Source organism: Myxocyprinus asiaticus, chromosome 24 (assembly GCF_019703515.2).
Source record: "Myxocyprinus asiaticus isolate MX2 ecotype Aquarium Trade chromosome 24, UBuf_Myxa_2, whole genome shotgun sequence".
Classification (NCBI taxonomy): Eukaryota; Metazoa; Chordata; class Actinopteri; order Cypriniformes; family Catostomidae; genus Myxocyprinus; species Myxocyprinus asiaticus.
In genome coordinates, this window is record NC_059367.1 from 15,882,690 (window position 1) to 15,899,803 (window position 17,114).

The following is a 17,114-nucleotide window of genomic DNA, read 5'->3' on the forward strand; positions in this document are numbered from 1 at the left end:
TCGACATGTTGGAAGTCCTTCACAGCTGCATGCCAAATCTTAAAGTGTGACTAAACAGCGCTAGTCAGCAGAAGCGCGCAGCCTGGACAAACCCTTCACACAACCACTGCTAATCACGAGCCACTCAAAGCGCGACAGACATCAGGTTCAGCAGTGCTGCAGTGGAGGGTCACGCGAGTAAAAGTGTCTGCTTTGTGTTGGTCGCGATGTGCGGTTGAGTAGATGACAGCCTGCTTTCAGAATAATAGCGTACTTGCCTGGTGTAAATAAACAGTTACCGTTTAGATTATCAAGCTGGCATAGGGGGTCCTTAACATTCCACACACACAAGACGGTGACTCTCAAATCAACATAATTAAAGGTGCACTCAGTCATTGTTTTCCTTATTACAAATTTTTACTCAATGAAATTAACAGTAATTTTAAAATATATGTATAAAATCAATCACTCACATGAGATGAAGACTCCATTTTAGTAACATTATAAAAGTTGTTGTCTGTTTTTCTTTCTGTCTGTCTGTCTGTTTCTTTTTGGAGTTTTGGCACAGGGATTTACAGCGGAATTTAAAAATGTCAAAAATGTTGCTGACCCCTGCTGTACATCCTTGCTGAAAAGACCAGCTAAAACCAGCTTAAGCTGGTTGGCTGGTTTTAGTTGGTCACCCAGCCTAGCCAGGCTGGTCAGTTAGTTGGTTTCAGAAGGGGTTTGAACACTTTTTAACTTGTCAGGCTGGGAGACTAGCTAAGACCATCCTGACCAGCTAAGACCATCCTGACAAATTAAAAAAAGGGCTCAAAACTCCTTTAAAACCTGTCTGACCAGCTATTACCAGGCTGTGCGGCCAGCTAAAACCAGCCAACCAGCTTATATTGGTTTTAGCTGGTCTTTTCAGCAGGGCAGCATTTAATTATTATTTCAATGGCTTTGCAATATAAACATCATGAAGTATACATACAATAATTTGGTAGCCTACCATCCACATTTTTTATAGGCATAAAACGCAACACTCAATTTTATACAATATGTAACAGGGGTCCCAGCTCCACTTCTCTACCCACCAAGGGGTCCTTGGCCTGAAAATGGTTGAAGACCCCTGGTTTAGAACATTCATGGCGATGCGTCCAGTGCAGACAGCCTCAATGCAATGCGTCACGTAAACGGATGCGCCCGGTGTAGACAGGGTGCAACAGTTTACAATAAGTTTCCATTTGTTAACATTAGTTAACACAAGTTAACATCAACTTACAATAAACAATAGTTTTACAACATTTATAAATCTTTGTTAATGTTAATTTCAACATATAGTAATACATGTATAAATCAAAAGTTGCATGTGTTAACATTAGTTAATGCACTATGAACTAACACAAACTAAGAATGCAAAATTGTATTTTTATTAACTAACATTAACAAAGATCATTAAATTCTGTAAAAATATATTGTTTATTGTTTGTTCATGATACCTAATGCATTAACTAATGTTAACAAACAGAACCTTTTTGTAAAGCGTTACCAAAAATACAGTAGGTAATACACAAGTGCACACTGTGCAGTATTCAGTAGAAAGTAGTAAGCTAGTATTCTATTCCGAACATAGCCTGTGTATATACAGATCTTGGTAAAAATTTCACACATACACCTAATGTTATCACTTCCTGCTGCGTAAACGGAAACTCTGAGGCCCTGATTTCCTTGAATGATTTAAGAGCGATCGTCTATTGGGTGCTACGGACGGTGATCTGCAGAACACCTGGCCTCACAACACTGACGTTTCAGCAGGGTGTGGAACTCTCCCCATAGAGCAGATATCTGGTGAAAAACCATAGCGTGTTTGGGTGATTCAGCAGCCTAGATTGCGTATAGTGCCTGGATTCTCCCTCTGTTCTCCTTCAGCCCTTCACCAGCTTTGCATGCCGAAGCTACGCACATCCGTCACCGCAAAAAGTGAATTGAAGAAAGCTGATTAAAAACACTGACTTTTGAAAGAACAACACAGCACCCCCAGCCCAGCCCCTCTCTTTCCACAACCCAGGCTGTATTTGTGTATCAAGTTGCCATGTAAACATAACAGCTGCTTGGATCTGGGTTGTGCAGAATTCCAATTCCATTCCTTTATTTTTCTTTGTGGTGGGTGTGTAACCAAATTAAAAGCTTGATTTGGACTATGCTGCATTATGGGGCTTTGTCAAAACAAGTGAACAAATGTTTATGAATTTGCCCACCGGTTTACAGCTAATTCCTTCCTTACATGCGCATTTAAACTAAGAGTATAATTACTCAAACATGTCTGTGGTGTTTCTTCGCACTGTTTTGATGTAGAAATGTGGCAAATATTGATTTCCGTGTGATCAGATTTTGTGGGCAATATACAGGGCCGTGTTAAGCCCCTGGGGGTAACATTTGGTTTGAAAATATTAAGTTAGCCACATGACCAAACTCTACAAAGATTAAGCAATGATGTCTACGAGATCAGAATGATGTCATTAATATACTTGAGCTAAGAGCAAACTTGCATTCTTAAATCCCTCACAGTCCCCTATAGAGTGCAACAGTCTGGTTCTGGAAGTAAAAGTTTCTTCATAAGGCAACATACACTCACTGAGCACTTTATTAGGAAGACCTGTACACCTACTTATTCATGCGATACTCTAATCAGCCAATCGTGTGGCAGCATTGCAATGCATAAAATCATGCAGATACGGGTCAAGAGCTTCAGTTAATGTGAACATCAACCATCAGAATGGGGGAAAAAATGTGATCTCAGTGATTTCGACCATGCCATGATTGTTGGTGCCAGACGGGTTGGTTTAAGTATTTCTGTAACTTACGCACATCAGTCTCTAGTTTACTTAGAATGGTGCCAAAAACAAAAAACATCCAGTGAGCGGCAGTTCTGCGGACGGAAATGCTTTGTTGATGAGAGAGGTCAATGGAGAATGGCCAGACTGGTTTGAGTGACAGAAAGGCTACAAGCCGACAGAAAGTCTACGGTAACTCAGATAACCACTCTGTACAATTGTAGTGAGCAGATAAGCATCTCAGAATGCACAACACGTTGAACCTTGAGGCAGATGGGCTACAACAGCAGAAGACCACATTGGGCACTTTATCAGGACCATACTGTTCCGAATAAAGTGCTCAGTGAGTGTAATTTTAACAATAATTTTGTTGTTAATCAATGGTATATGCTTCTGTTGAAGTCATCAGTCTGCATTATTTCACCTTCAGTTTTAAAAAATTGTGTTTAGTAGCGGAATGTGAATAATTGTGGCTAACAAAGCGGATCAAATTAACCCTGTAGTGACCGCCCACTCCCACAATGCAATGCTAATGCCGCAACAGAATCTGTCTACCTACAATCCCATGAAGATTATTCACAACATCTGAATAATTTGCAATACAATGAAAAATATTGTTTCAAATGAAAAATTAATTTTTCAATCATTTTTTAATTACGTCATTCGCAATGCTTCATGGGATTGTAGTTTCTTTCCTCAAAGACGTTAAATACACGGTCTTCAAATACTTTTTTTGCTTCAAATCAAAGTTTGTGATGTTGAAATTCACCTCAGAGCTGGTTAATTTTGTTCATAGCTTAGAACAATAATATGAAATCCATATAAAAATAAAAATGAAAATACTTGCGGAACTAAAACTGAAAAAGTGGGTGGGCACTGTTGCGCTCTATACCAGTCATTTTTTAGCAGGTAAACCATACCTACATTAACATTACCCAAGAACTGTGCGGCATCCTCACCAATGACAAACATGACATAGCTTCTCCAATAAGAGCACATAGTAACTACAAAAGCCCTTAAAAGCATGTCATATAGGCTACAACAGGCGAGGACGCATACAAAATAGCTCATGTAAGTTAGGCTTAATTTACTATGCAGTCACAAAACAACCACAGAAATAGTCAAGTAGAGATTTTAAATTAATTAAATGGCACTCACCACTATCAAAATGCCCTTTTCCTACTCTTCTTGAAAGTAAATTTTTCAAATATTATTTGTAATAAAGCAGGTGCATAAGGTTGTCCATGGTTTACATCACTGTAAAACAATTCAGTCTGTTTTTATTCACTTATGTCCTCAGCTAGATTTAACGACAAGCCTACTTCTGGCTCAACCAATGGCGTGAGTTTGGGGTGGGACTACCTGTCTGACCAAACAATAACAAACAGGGTGGAAGGGTGTTTAGGTAACCTTTGTGGAAACAATCATTACTTTTGCAATTTAATTTGGTGCCACTGGTGGCGCAAAAGTTACTTATCAATGGGCTCCTGTTCCAGGGGCATCTAGTGGTGACCCAGGATTGCAGTCACAGGATAAATGCAGCCTTGGTGACATAACGTACCACTTGACACAAGCTTATGCAAATTTACATTCAAACAACGAAATTCTTGGACAGGTTGGGAACAGTGTTTTAAAACACCTACCGTTCCACACTCAGAGAGGGGTAGGCCAGTGTTATAGGCATGCAAACTAAGCCCTGCAAAACTGCCTAACTGGACATCACATTGCCCAGGAAACAGCAATTGGCCCCGTCAATAATTAACCTGAATTACATGAATCATTCATTTCACCTCTAGCCTGAAAATGCACCTGTATCAACATATTTCATTACAGAAACAGGATCTTGCGGCTTTGGAGATCCATGTCGTGGAGATGACTTTGGGAAGGCTTTCAGAGCTCAGTGGAGCACCTGACAAGACACATCTGCAGCTGATGCGAGTTCTGCTGTGCACCCCCTTCAGCTGAGCTCTGGAGGGACCTGTCACACACAACGGCAAACACGCTCACTGTGACAGGCGAAAACGCCCAATCCTTAAGCGTCCCTGAACTCGCACTGCGGAGTGGGTGAAATAATCTAAACTACCCAAGCATGGGGTTATAGAAAGCAGAGTTCAACAATAAGAATTTTTTCTTTTTGCCCAGCCAGTCCAGTAGTTCAGACATTATCACTGGCTACAAAGCCACAAATTAGCTAAATAGCTAGGTCTATTTTTAGCAACATTTTATGTGTCAGACAAAAAATGTATATATTTTTTCCATTAATTGTTTTCATTACAAAAAGCTATAATGCAACTCCATGACAGCTATAAATTAATCTAACACACTTGCAATGGCATATAGTGCGAAACATTACTTTTTTTTTTTTTTTTTTACAATTTTCAACCTATTCTAACTGATGCTTCCAAGACTAACACAAGTTTTTAATTTCATTAAATCCACATCCATGTTAGCCATCTATAGATAATGTTACTGTAGTAACATTTAATTCAGCAGAATTTGATAATATGTAATTGATCAACTAATATAAGATGTAGTGAAAACGCAGTACTGGCCCAACAGCGCAAGCGACAGTTCTGTCAACTGGCCCCATACTCTCTCACACTGGCACCAGGCTATTGGGCCATCTTTACTGTTGAGCCCTGGATAGTAAGGAAAGAGCTAGCCAGAATGTTGCTTCAGGATCCGTCTCTTCCTCTATGCCAATTACCCTCATTATCAGCCGGGCTTTCAGTGGCACAGACACTCTCAGCTAAAGAGAGAACAATAAATAGGCTGGGTCCAATGAGGGTGACACCTGGACTGCATGCTATTGTCATGAAGAGGGCTCATTACCAGACTCTCTGCCGAACAGGTGTAACATCACCACGGCGACGCATTGCAACTCCAGAAAAATTACAGCAGCTTTGGATGAGCTCAGTCAAGCTGCTGTCAAGCTGTTAGTGTCAACAGCCACCCCTGATCTCATTAGACATGATGATAATGCAAATACATATCTCATTTGTTCACAGTGACTATAGTAGTAAAGTGTTTTACATCACTGATGCAATTCTACTTATCTATAACAAACTTTGAAAATGTGAGGGAAATTATCTGGTGTAATTTAATCACCACTAAAAGCATTAACAAAATGTAAGTAAGTTTTAGTAACATCAACCCTGATGTGCAAATGTTTCATTTATCCTAACACCCTTAAAGGGATAGTTCACCCGAAAATGAACATTCAGTCATCATTTGCTCACCCTTGTGTTGTTGCAAACATGTATGACTTTCTTTCTTCCATGTTATCCAAAAGGAGATGTTATGCAGAATGCTATAGCTTCAGTCACAATTCACTTTCAATGTATGACAAAATGCAACGAAAGTAAAAGGTGACTGAGGCTAACATTCTACCAAACATCTCCTCTTGTGTTCCACAGAAAAATAAAAAAAGTCCTACAGCTTTGGAACAACATAAGGGTGAGTAAATGATGACAGAATTATCTTTTTTTTTTTTTTTTTTTTGTGTGTGTGTGTAAACTATCACTTTAAAAACAAATTGCACTAAATCATTGAAACATTTATAGGTTTCAGACTAGATACAGCATATTGCATTGTGCAATAGCCACTTATACGTTCCAGTGCTTTTTCCCTGAAATTGGGGTCTGCCTAAAGACAACTGTCTCGCACATTACATATAGGACTATAAAACATGGGAAATACAGCATCACTGGAGTCGTTTTGTGATTCATCAGAGTCGGATTCGTTATCCTATTCGCCCTTCAAATTATGATCTATTGATCGGTTTTTAACGACAGGGTACAAAACATATCAGCGATCATAGATTATAGAATTAGATATGAACCGGACGACAAGAAGGTAAATCCAATATTCTTTCTAAATGTCGGAAATCGGTTAAAAAACGTACACGAATTTCTAAATGAACATATTCTAACGTTTGAATACTGTAACAAAGTTGAAAGTATTGTCGAAAAGGCTTGTATAATCACAAATATACCACTTTTATCGCGCACCGCTCTTCTCTCTAGCTTCAGCAACCTGTTGATGTATCCGAACCTGAAGTCTCTGTCACAGCTCAACACGACAGGACCAAAAAATAAAAATAAACAAATAACATATTTGATGAATATGATGCTTCTTTCCCATTTAAACTGAACTTGTTGGTTTAACGGAATCGCTCATGTCCAAATAAAACCAAATCAGCCTCTCCGACTCACTGAGTGAGCAAACTCAGGCACTTTCAAGATTCATGAGGAACGAGACATTTAAGTTGCTCCTTTAACTCCTCTAATACATCAGGTTGTTATTTAAACTGTTCAGTTTTGAGGAAAGTCTACCTTGTTAGCTGGTTAGCCGGTTAGCTCGTGACTTTAACCCATTGTCACATTCAGCCAACATAACACGATAACAGACATGTATAACATACAGCATACAAACAGAGTACTTTGATATTTTTCGCTAATTACTATAACCGATCTTCAAACAAACTGACTGAAGTTGACGAGCCAGATGAGGTAACTAGCGTGCTAACGTGATTCTAATAGACAGTGAAGAGATCAGGGCGTGAAAACACGTTCAGATAAACGTTATTCCACCTCCGTGCCGCGTTAAATTTACATTCAATTAACTTTGACTTCTCCGATCATTAAACATATATTCACCTTAGCCTTCTGCTTAGATCCGCCCTGTCTTTACTGTTCTTTTCCCACTCTCTTTCTCTCCTCCAGTTGCTGCTGCTGTTGCTGAGTGTTGCTCCCGTTGGTAAGTAACTGTCTCCACGACTACAGTCACTATGGCGAGCGGGGGTCTCGAGGCAACTGTTGCTACCGTCCTCTTCATACGTCAGGGGCTAAAAAGCGAGAGTGGGAGGGGTCAGGCTCGAGCTCCTCCTAATGCATTTTTTTTCCGCTAATGCATTTTACACTTTGCTCCACAGGCTGATGACGTTTTATTCCCGGGGCTAGTGGCGGAGAAACGCGCTTTGGCTTTGCGCCGTTCCGCCAAACCTTGTCTTTTTACCGCGCGAACTGCCAGATAAACTGATTAAAACAAACAAACAAAAAAAAAAAAAGGGTAATCTGTCCGAGAAGTTCTTTGGTTACATCTTTGTCACGCATGGGTCGCCTATTTTCCACGACAGAAAAAAAAATCAAAGCTTGGCAGTCAACACGTAACCGACTACCGTTACAATGCTGTTAGAATCTGTATACATAACAAGTTAGCCCTAGAAACTGTAGTGAGTGCAGTCTTTAAACTTTTAAACTTGGGGGTTTTACTACATGTTTCGTTACAGCTGTCCCTGCTATTAGTGAGGGTACTCACAGAGATCAATTTCAGGCGTAATTGCACACAATCACCGCCTGGTGGCAGTGTTACAAAGTGGTTCTCAACCAGGAGGCCTCAACAAACTTCTAAAGGGGTCTCAAGATGATTTAGTTGGTAAAATATAATATAATAATCTAACTTGCTATAATTAATCTACAAATGCTTAAAACAAATATCAATATAAAAAACATGTAAAATGAAATTATTTCTTATTTTAATTAAACAACTCCATTCTACAACTGTTATCAATGAAGAACATAAAGTTCTTGAAAATTTTGGAAACACAAAATGAATTTAGGTAAATTATTTTAATCATTTATTTTAATTGTTTTATTTACATTATTTTAGTGTAATACTGACATTGCTAGTTTCTGTTAAAAAATCTATTGACAATGGGGGGACCTTTGGAGTTAAGAAAGGATGAGAACCACTGCAGTACAACACTAGAAACTCGCAATAAAACGCGCCTATCCTCATCATTGAGGAATGGCTATAGCCGTGCATACAAAATACTGTATACAGCCTGCTTTTTATGAAATATGTGAAATAATATAAAGCATTCAATGATAAACATTTCAAAAATCGTTGTCACCTCACTATATTACACGTTAAATTCAGCGAGTGGTGTCCAGTTAACTTCTAAGAAGTTTTTTTTATAATTATTATAAAATTATTTTTATAAAAAGAAAACTATTATAAAAATATATTGTATTAGGCCTAGTATAATTTTTTAAAATCCTTTTTAATCAATACTGTGTAAAAATAAATTAACCATGTTATCGACATCATTTCTTTGCTCTATTTTCTCTTTTATTCATTACATTCACACATAGCAGACACTTTTATCTATAGCAATTTGCAAATGAGGAACATATCAACAAAAAATTTTCATTCAAAAGTTAACACTTTCAGCAGTATCACATTGCCAAGTTCAGTAGCTGCTACAGAAGTTTCTATTAACTTTTCAAGCATACTTGGAAAATACAGTATGTATTGGTGTATAATTTCAGAAGTAATTGCACACAATCACCGCTTGGGAGCAGTGTTACAAAGTAGAACAGTGGTTCTCAACCAGGAGGCTTCAGCAAACTTTTAAAGGGGCCTCAAGATGATTTTTTTTTTTTAAATGCTAAAAATCAAGATGTAAACTGAAATTATTTCTTATTTTAATTGAACAACTCCCTTCAACAACAGTTTTCAATTAATAACATAAAGTTCTTGAAACTTTTGGAATCACAAAATTAACTGAGGTAAATTATTTTGATCAGTTTAAAAAATAATGTAAATTATTTTAGTGTAATATCGACATTCCTAGTTTCTGTTTAAAAAAGTTTGAAAACTATTCACAATGGGGGGCATTTGGAGTCAAGAAAGGTTGAGAACATCTGCAGTAGAACATCAGCAATTCGCAATAAAACACGCCTATCCTCATCATGTGGGAATGGCTATGGTTGTGCATACAATATACTGTATACAGCCTGCTTTTTTATATAAAAGTGAAATAATATAAAGAATGCAATGATAAACATTTCAAAAATTGTTGTCACCTCACTATATTGCACATTAAATTCAGTGAGTGGTGTCCAGTTAACTTCTATGAAAAAATATTTTATAATTATTATAAAATAGTTTTTATAAAAAGAAAACTATTATACAAATATTTTGCTTTAGGCCTAGTATTATTTGTTATCCTTTTGAATCCACTTTGTATATATACAAAAATGAAACATGTTATCAACGCAATAATTTATTTGCTTTATTTTCTTTTTTTATTCCTTACATTTACATTTAGCAGACACTTTTATCTATAGCAACTTACAAATGAGGAACATATCAACAATTTTTCCTTCAAAATTCAATACTATTTGCAGTATCAGAAACAGAATCAGCTTTAGTGCCAAGTATGCTTACACATACAAGGAATTTGTCTTGGTGACAGGAGCTTCCAGTGTACAACAGCAGCAAGACATAGATAATAATAAAAAATACAAAATAATTATACACATACGTACATACACACACATACATACATACACATACGTAGTGCAAATCTAATACAAATCTGTTATATGTTATGTACAGTGCAAAATACAAATCTGTTATGTACAGTGCAAATATTATTATTTATTTATTTTTTTCAGAGGAATGAAATGGCAGAAGAGGTTGGATGTGTTGGATAAATATAAAAAACACTAAACTGTGTATTGCACATAGTTATAGCTCAATGGGGCAATTTAACTGTTCATGAGATGGATAGCCTGAGGGAAAAAACTGTTCCTGTGCCTGACGGTTCTGGTGCTCAGAGCTCTGAAGTGTCGGCCAGAAGGCAACAGTTCAAAAAGGTAGTGGGCAGGGTGAGTGGGGTCCAGAGTGATTTTTCCAGCATTTTTCCTCACTCTGGAAGTGTATAGTTCTTGAAGGAGGGGCTGTATCACCAGCGCCTGTGGCAGGTTGAACTTCCTCAGCTGGCGAAGGAAGTACAACCTCTGCTGGGCCTTTTTCATAATGTAGTCAGTGTGGGTCTCCTACTTCAGGTCCTGTGAGATGGTAGTGCCCAGGAACCTGAATGACTCCATTGCTGCCACAGTGCTGTTTAGAATGGTGAGGGGGGTCAGTGTTGGGATGTTCCTCCTAAAGTCCACTATCATCTCCACCGTTTTGATCGTGTTCAGCTCAAGGATGTTTTGACTGCACCAGACAGCCAGCTGTTAAACCTCCCTTCTGTATGTAGACTCATCGTCATCTCGGATGAGACCAATGACAGTGGTGTCGTCTGCAAACTTCAGGAGCTTGACAGAGGGGTCCTTGGCGATGCAGTCATTGGTGTAGAGGGAGAAGAGTAGTGGGGAGAGCACACATCCCTGGGGGGCACCAGTGCTGATTGTACAGGTGCTGGAAGTGAATTTCCCCTGTCTCACAAGCTGCTGCCTGTCTGTCAGAAAGCTGGTAATCCACTGACAGATAGACGTGGGTACAGAGAGTTGGTGTAATTTAGTCCGGAGAATAGCTGGGATGATGGTGTTGAAAGCCGAACTGAAGTCCACAAAAAGGATCCTTGCATATGTCCCTGGTCTGTCCAGATGTTGCAGGATATGATGCAATCCTATGTTGACTGCATCATCCACAGACCTGTTTGCTCGATAAGCAAATTGAAGGTGATCTAGAAAGGGTCCAGTGATGTTCTTCAGGTGGGCCAACACCAGTCTCTCAAATGATTTCATGACCACAGATGTCAGGGCGACAGGTCTGTAGTCATTAAGTCCTGTGATTTTTGGTTTCTTTGGGACAGGAATAATGATGGAGCGTTTGAAGCAGCATGGGATTTCACACTGCTCTAGTGATCTATTGAAGATCTGTGTGAAGATGGGGGCCAGCAGGTTAGCACAGGATCGAAGACACACTGGTGAGACGCCATCTGTGCCTGAAGTTTCCTCGTCTTTTGTTTCCGAAAGACCCGGCTCACATCATCTTCACAGATCTTAAGTGCAGGTTGAGTAGCAGGAGGGGGGAGGAGGGGGGGTTGCAGGAGGTGTTGGTGTTTGTGTGAAGCGAAGGTCAGAGTGGGTGTGGGGTGTGAGATTGGGCCTTTCAAATCTGCAGTAGTTCAATAGTACCTACAGAAGTCTCTATTAAATTTTTCAAGTATACCTGAAAAATAAATAAATAATAATAATATATGTATTGATGTGTATGTTGTTTTGTCATCTCATGAATATTGGCTTACAGAGCGTTTTCTAATTTATATGTGGTGCAGTACATGTGAGGAACTGCAGGGGTCGCTGTTGGTTAGCCTTGGTGAAAGTGGTGGTGGGCGTGTATGTGTCTGTGGGAGGGCTGATTTTAGATTGGCGCTATATACTACACTTATGCCTTTTTACAATCAGGAGTAAACTTGATGAGGTTAACCTAACCGGTGTGTTACTGTGACAATCCCACAAACAAACGTCATCATACAATATCTTTCTTTCTCATTAAGGTTCACAATTGTCCAAAATATCTTTGAATTTGTATACAACTCGCATAAGAGATATCCTTAGCGTCTGGAAGTCCTGGTATTATAAACCAAGGGTAAGTAGGTCGTTACAGATCTTTAAGAAAATATATTTGTTAGTATTGATACTTTTGTTCGTGATTAAATCTATCCGTGATCTCTACTCGTTATCTGTGTTCACATTAATTAGCAGCCGAGCAGACATTCCGGTCCAAATGTGAAACGTGAGAAATCGGGCGAAATTGTGCTATGTTACAAAAAAGGGTGCAAAAAATGCGAACCTGTGCACGTCTGTTTTCATGTAAAAAAAAAAAAAAAAAAAAAATTATAACTTTTTAAAGGTAAAATTTATGAAAGCGTAAAATAGAAATATATACACCGGGCGACCGACAGTTGCCTTCTCAGATCAGTCAAGAGTAGAACAGCGCATTTTTAGTGTACACTGAGGGCGCAAGTATGCACTGTGCTGATGATAACTGTCGATGACCGCGAGTAACCTCCCTCCCGCGTGCTGCCTCGCGCCATATGCTTCTGTGCCACGCCAGCAGCGCGCAGAGGATCAGATGTTCTGTCAGCGGTCACGTGATGTGATCGCATGGTTTTTCTAAGCTACTCCATTATTGGCTGTCCGACGGTCTGACTATGGTGGTAAGGAGCATCATCATCACAGCATTACTGCTGAATTATTTAAACTACTCTTGACAAGGAAAACGTGTACCCAAGCCTGGAAAAGTTATGGAAATCAATATAATCTTAAAAGTCATAGAATATTTTTCTATCTTACTATTTATACTCTGCTTTAAATTACTTAATTGGCTAAGAATTGCTCTTGTGTAGAATTTGCAAGCCTTCAGTAATGTCTGATTTGTGACTGAATTGTTCTTTTGAGTTGGTTCTTTTCAATGACTTAGTTGAACAAGTTCAAAATGGCCTAATTGATTCTTCTGCAAACTGAGTCTGAATTTGATTGATTGACTGACTGATTTATTTATTTATTATTATTATTATTACTATTATTCTCCACCTCCACTATTTAGTAACAGCCAGAAAGGAAATGAAAAATTAATGGAAATTCCTTGGTCAAAAAGTGGGAACACTGATGTTTGCTTTTATGTTAAAACATAACCACCATGTCATGCACGAATGCAAATTCTCACCTTACGGGGTTTTCAAGAGAGTTGTAAGACTGTGAAAGAGTGTACAAAACTAGAGTGTGGTTGTTTAGGCAAAGAATGAAAATACCTAGCATTCTGAGGCTTGCTATAGACTACAACGAGGGACCATCAGGTAGTTTCCTCTATAATGGGGGTCTGAGTCATTTGCTTTGATGCCCAAATATTCAGAATCTCCAACACAGAGACAGCTAATGTGTCATCAGGGAGGTTGTCAATTTGTTCTAGATTGGTTGAAATTTATTTTCATTTCTCATAACTGATAATAAACCATGTGGTTGGAGTTATCAGAATCTAAAAGTGACAACACATTCAAACTGTGACAGCTGGTTTGGATTTAAAGGGGTCATGATATACTCTGTTTTTGTAATTTTATTAACTTCCCTGAAGTCCACTTATAATGTTTGTACAGTTATTTTGCACAAAAACAGTCATAATTTAGTCATGTATAATAATTTTCCATCCTGTCTCTGTTGCTCTGTCTGAAACACTTGGTTTTAAGCTGTCTGGCCCTTTAAGACTTCAAAGTAAACATTGTGCAGCTCTTCCAATACAGGCATATTTGAACACAATTTGAAGAAAATAAACAATCTCCACAAGACCACAACAGTTATAAAACAAAATTCCAGGATAAACATATAACACACATTAAACACATTTCATCGGAATATATTAAACTGTTCACTCAAGCAGCACCATAAACTATCAAACAGTCATGAGATATGAAATATTCATGAATGAAATTGTTTACTTCAGGATTTGCTGTCCAATAGTGTTTTAACAGCCCCATCTTTCATTAACTGTTTCTGTGACTGTTTTACAAGCAATCCACACTTAAATTACCCAAAAACATACAATCCATGCTTAAATGTTCTGAAAATGCAAATGTAAGACAATCCACGGATTCAACAGGCCAAAGCAGAGATGCTAGTCTTCACATCTTACATCTTCAGTGCTTGCTTACATTTACATTTATGTATTTTGGCAGACACTTTTATCCAAAGCAACTTACAGTGCCCTTATTACAGGGACAACCCCCCTGGAGCAACCTGGAGTTAAGTGCCTTGCTCAAGGACACAATGGTGGTGGTTGTGGGTATTGAACCAACAACCTTTGCTTACCAGTTCAGTGCTTTAGTCCACTACGCACCACACACAGGACAGCATGTGCTTCTTCCAGTCAGTGGCAGCAGCAGAATGAATCACGTTTTTAAAAATTGTGCTTTTACCGCTCTTGAAACAAGCCGCACATCACTGGTGTTGTGTGGAAACGCATCAATACACTCAAAGACGGCCATGTTAACAAAAGTCCAACAATAAAAAATAACACAGATGGGTGCAAAAACTGTCCAGGACGCCTAGGAAAACAACATGACAGCGCAGCTGAATGAAACACAATGGGGGTCTCCATTTTAGAGTTATAACTTGACATTGCATCTTTTAAAAGCTGCGCGAGATGTATTATAACAGGCAAAGCTGTTTGCCTAGTGCATGTTTAAGTAGAAAAACATTTAAATCCAAATAGACACATTAAGGTGTCCTGTGTAAGTCCACTTTGGATGAATCTCCCTTGACAGGCCCATCTCTCTCTTCACCTGTGTGATTGACTGAGCACCAGTGGGCGGGGCCAAGAGTGCGTTGATGAAAAATTGCGTGATGTCTTACTGAAGAGGCAGTCGTATGCAGACGTTTTTGGTCCTTGTGATATCACAAGTTCCACAAATTCCAAACGAGGTGTTTTTGCAGCTTGGTTTAAATAAATGTTCTTTTTCTATTGAGGAGGAATTTTTCAGTTCTGAAACTTACAGTATATTTTTATAGTAGAATGACCTCTTATATGTCAAATGATCAAGGAAAATTTGACATGACTCCTTTAATGACAGAATGGAAAACTGTTTACTTAGTAACCGTAGTAAAAGAAATATCTATTTGAATATACTCTTATATGTTTTAGGCTAGAGAGTGATGCCAGCATGGGCTTTCCTGTTTCAAAGGAAGCTGGGCTTTTCCTGTTTGTGTGTGCCAGAGGAGAATTTCCCTTTTCCTCCTCAGTGAAACTGGGAACATTTCTCATATCAGCTCTGGGTAAAGGAGTTCATTGAAGATGGGATATCTTACAAAATTCAGGAAATTTGTTGCTGGCAGGAAACATTGTGCAACAGCAGCAAATATATCACATGGCTTTACGTAAAAATGTGTGTTTTAGGAAAATACGCAATTTAAACTTTGTTTCAGGCCATTTGTGATCAAAGAAGGATTAATCTATATCAGTATACTCATTTGAGTTGTCTTGTCCAAACTGAAGTGTGGTTTATTAAACTTGTGATCAGTTTGAACCTTTTTGTCCTTGACATTATGAAAGACTGGAAGACAACTGAATGGAAAAAAAGAGCAAAGCATTTCGTCATGTTTCAAGGACAGAATAATCACATCTCTATAATTAAAAGTCTATGTTTGTACTTGTCATTTTGACATTTTCTAGCCTTTTATTTTTTGCTGCCAACTATGCTTACTATTGTAAAGAATTTCTTAAACATTTAAAGAAAAATGTTGGCAACTATGTCTGTACAGTTCAGATAGCTGGTGATGTAAGTACAGTTTCAACATTCGTGTGCTTTTTATTATTATTAAATTTTATTTATTTCCTTAAAAATGTTGTTGAAAGTACTGTTCTTAAAAGTACTAAATTATCCATCAGAGATGTACTGGGACTAAAAACAGCCCAGAACAGGGCAATGGTGACACCAAATGAAATATTAGCTAAAATTTCTGCTTACTGAATATGCAGAATTATGTTAGATACATATGCTGCTTACACACTGTCACTGATTACAAATATTTTTAATTCAAATTGTATTTTTCTAAAATAGTATTGTCTACATATACATGTTCTTTTTCTTTTCAAAAATGGATTTAATTGAAGTGCATGCTTATCCACTTAAATAATGATAATTTACTAACGAAATCAAATTAGACGAGACATTTTACATTAGGATTATAATCCCCCATAGCATTATTATAAATAATATGCAGCATTATATATATAGTAGTTTAATATGTAAACTTTAATTTTCACTCATGCTGTCAGAGCAGATCACTCTCGTGCTTCAAACGGACATTTGATCCCTCGCGCTGAAAAGGCACATCTCTCTCCTGCTGCTGGTTTCAGTTTCAGCCGAACTCATCATGTAACACCTGTGGATGCTAGTGTGAAATCGTATTTTAGAGCTCCTTGTGTCCAATGATGTGATTTCCATTTGTATGCCCGCGTTACGTATTTATAGGAAGTTGGGTGTATTGGATAGAACAGACGCTAAAATAATAATACAAATAATAATAATAATAATAATAAACGTCCCATCTCCACCACGATGCATCATGTCACAATAAACTGTTACACCCCTATTAAACAATGGCTTGCATTACTGTTGACTACTGACAATGGGGGAGGGCGAGTAATTGTAGGGCAATCAGCTTAATTTTCATAAATATAATCTCAAAATGCAAAAAAAAATGCAAAATATATATATATATATATATATATATATATATATATATATATATATATATATATATATATATATATTTGCATTTTTTTTTTGGAATTTTGAGATTATCTATATATATATATATATATATATATATATATATATATATATATATTAATGGTCCTAAAATATGTTTAATTGTCTTAAAGTATTTCTTTTTCTTAAGATTTTAGAGTTAATAAGTTAATAACACTAAAATAAGTTCCTATTTTTTGCATATCAGCGGCCTCAGTTTTTTTCTCCCTTCCCAGAAGTGGCATCCTCTCACCTTATTAGCTTTGTTA

General features: G+C 37.7%; 1 protein-coding gene across 2 annotated transcripts in view; it reads right to left on the bottom strand.

Moving 5' to 3' along the window:
* The window catches only part of LOC127414489 (DNA-binding protein RFX2-like), a 56,740-nt gene extending 49,122 nt beyond the window's left edge, over positions 1-7,618 (bottom strand). For both annotated transcript variants that reach the window (XM_051652538.1, XM_051652537.1), the window contains exon 1: positions 7,457-7,618. The gene's annotated coding sequence lies outside the window, so the exon portion shown is untranslated. The remainder of the gene's footprint in view (positions 1-7,456) is intronic.
* Positions 7,619-17,114: the final 9,496 nt, after the last annotated feature.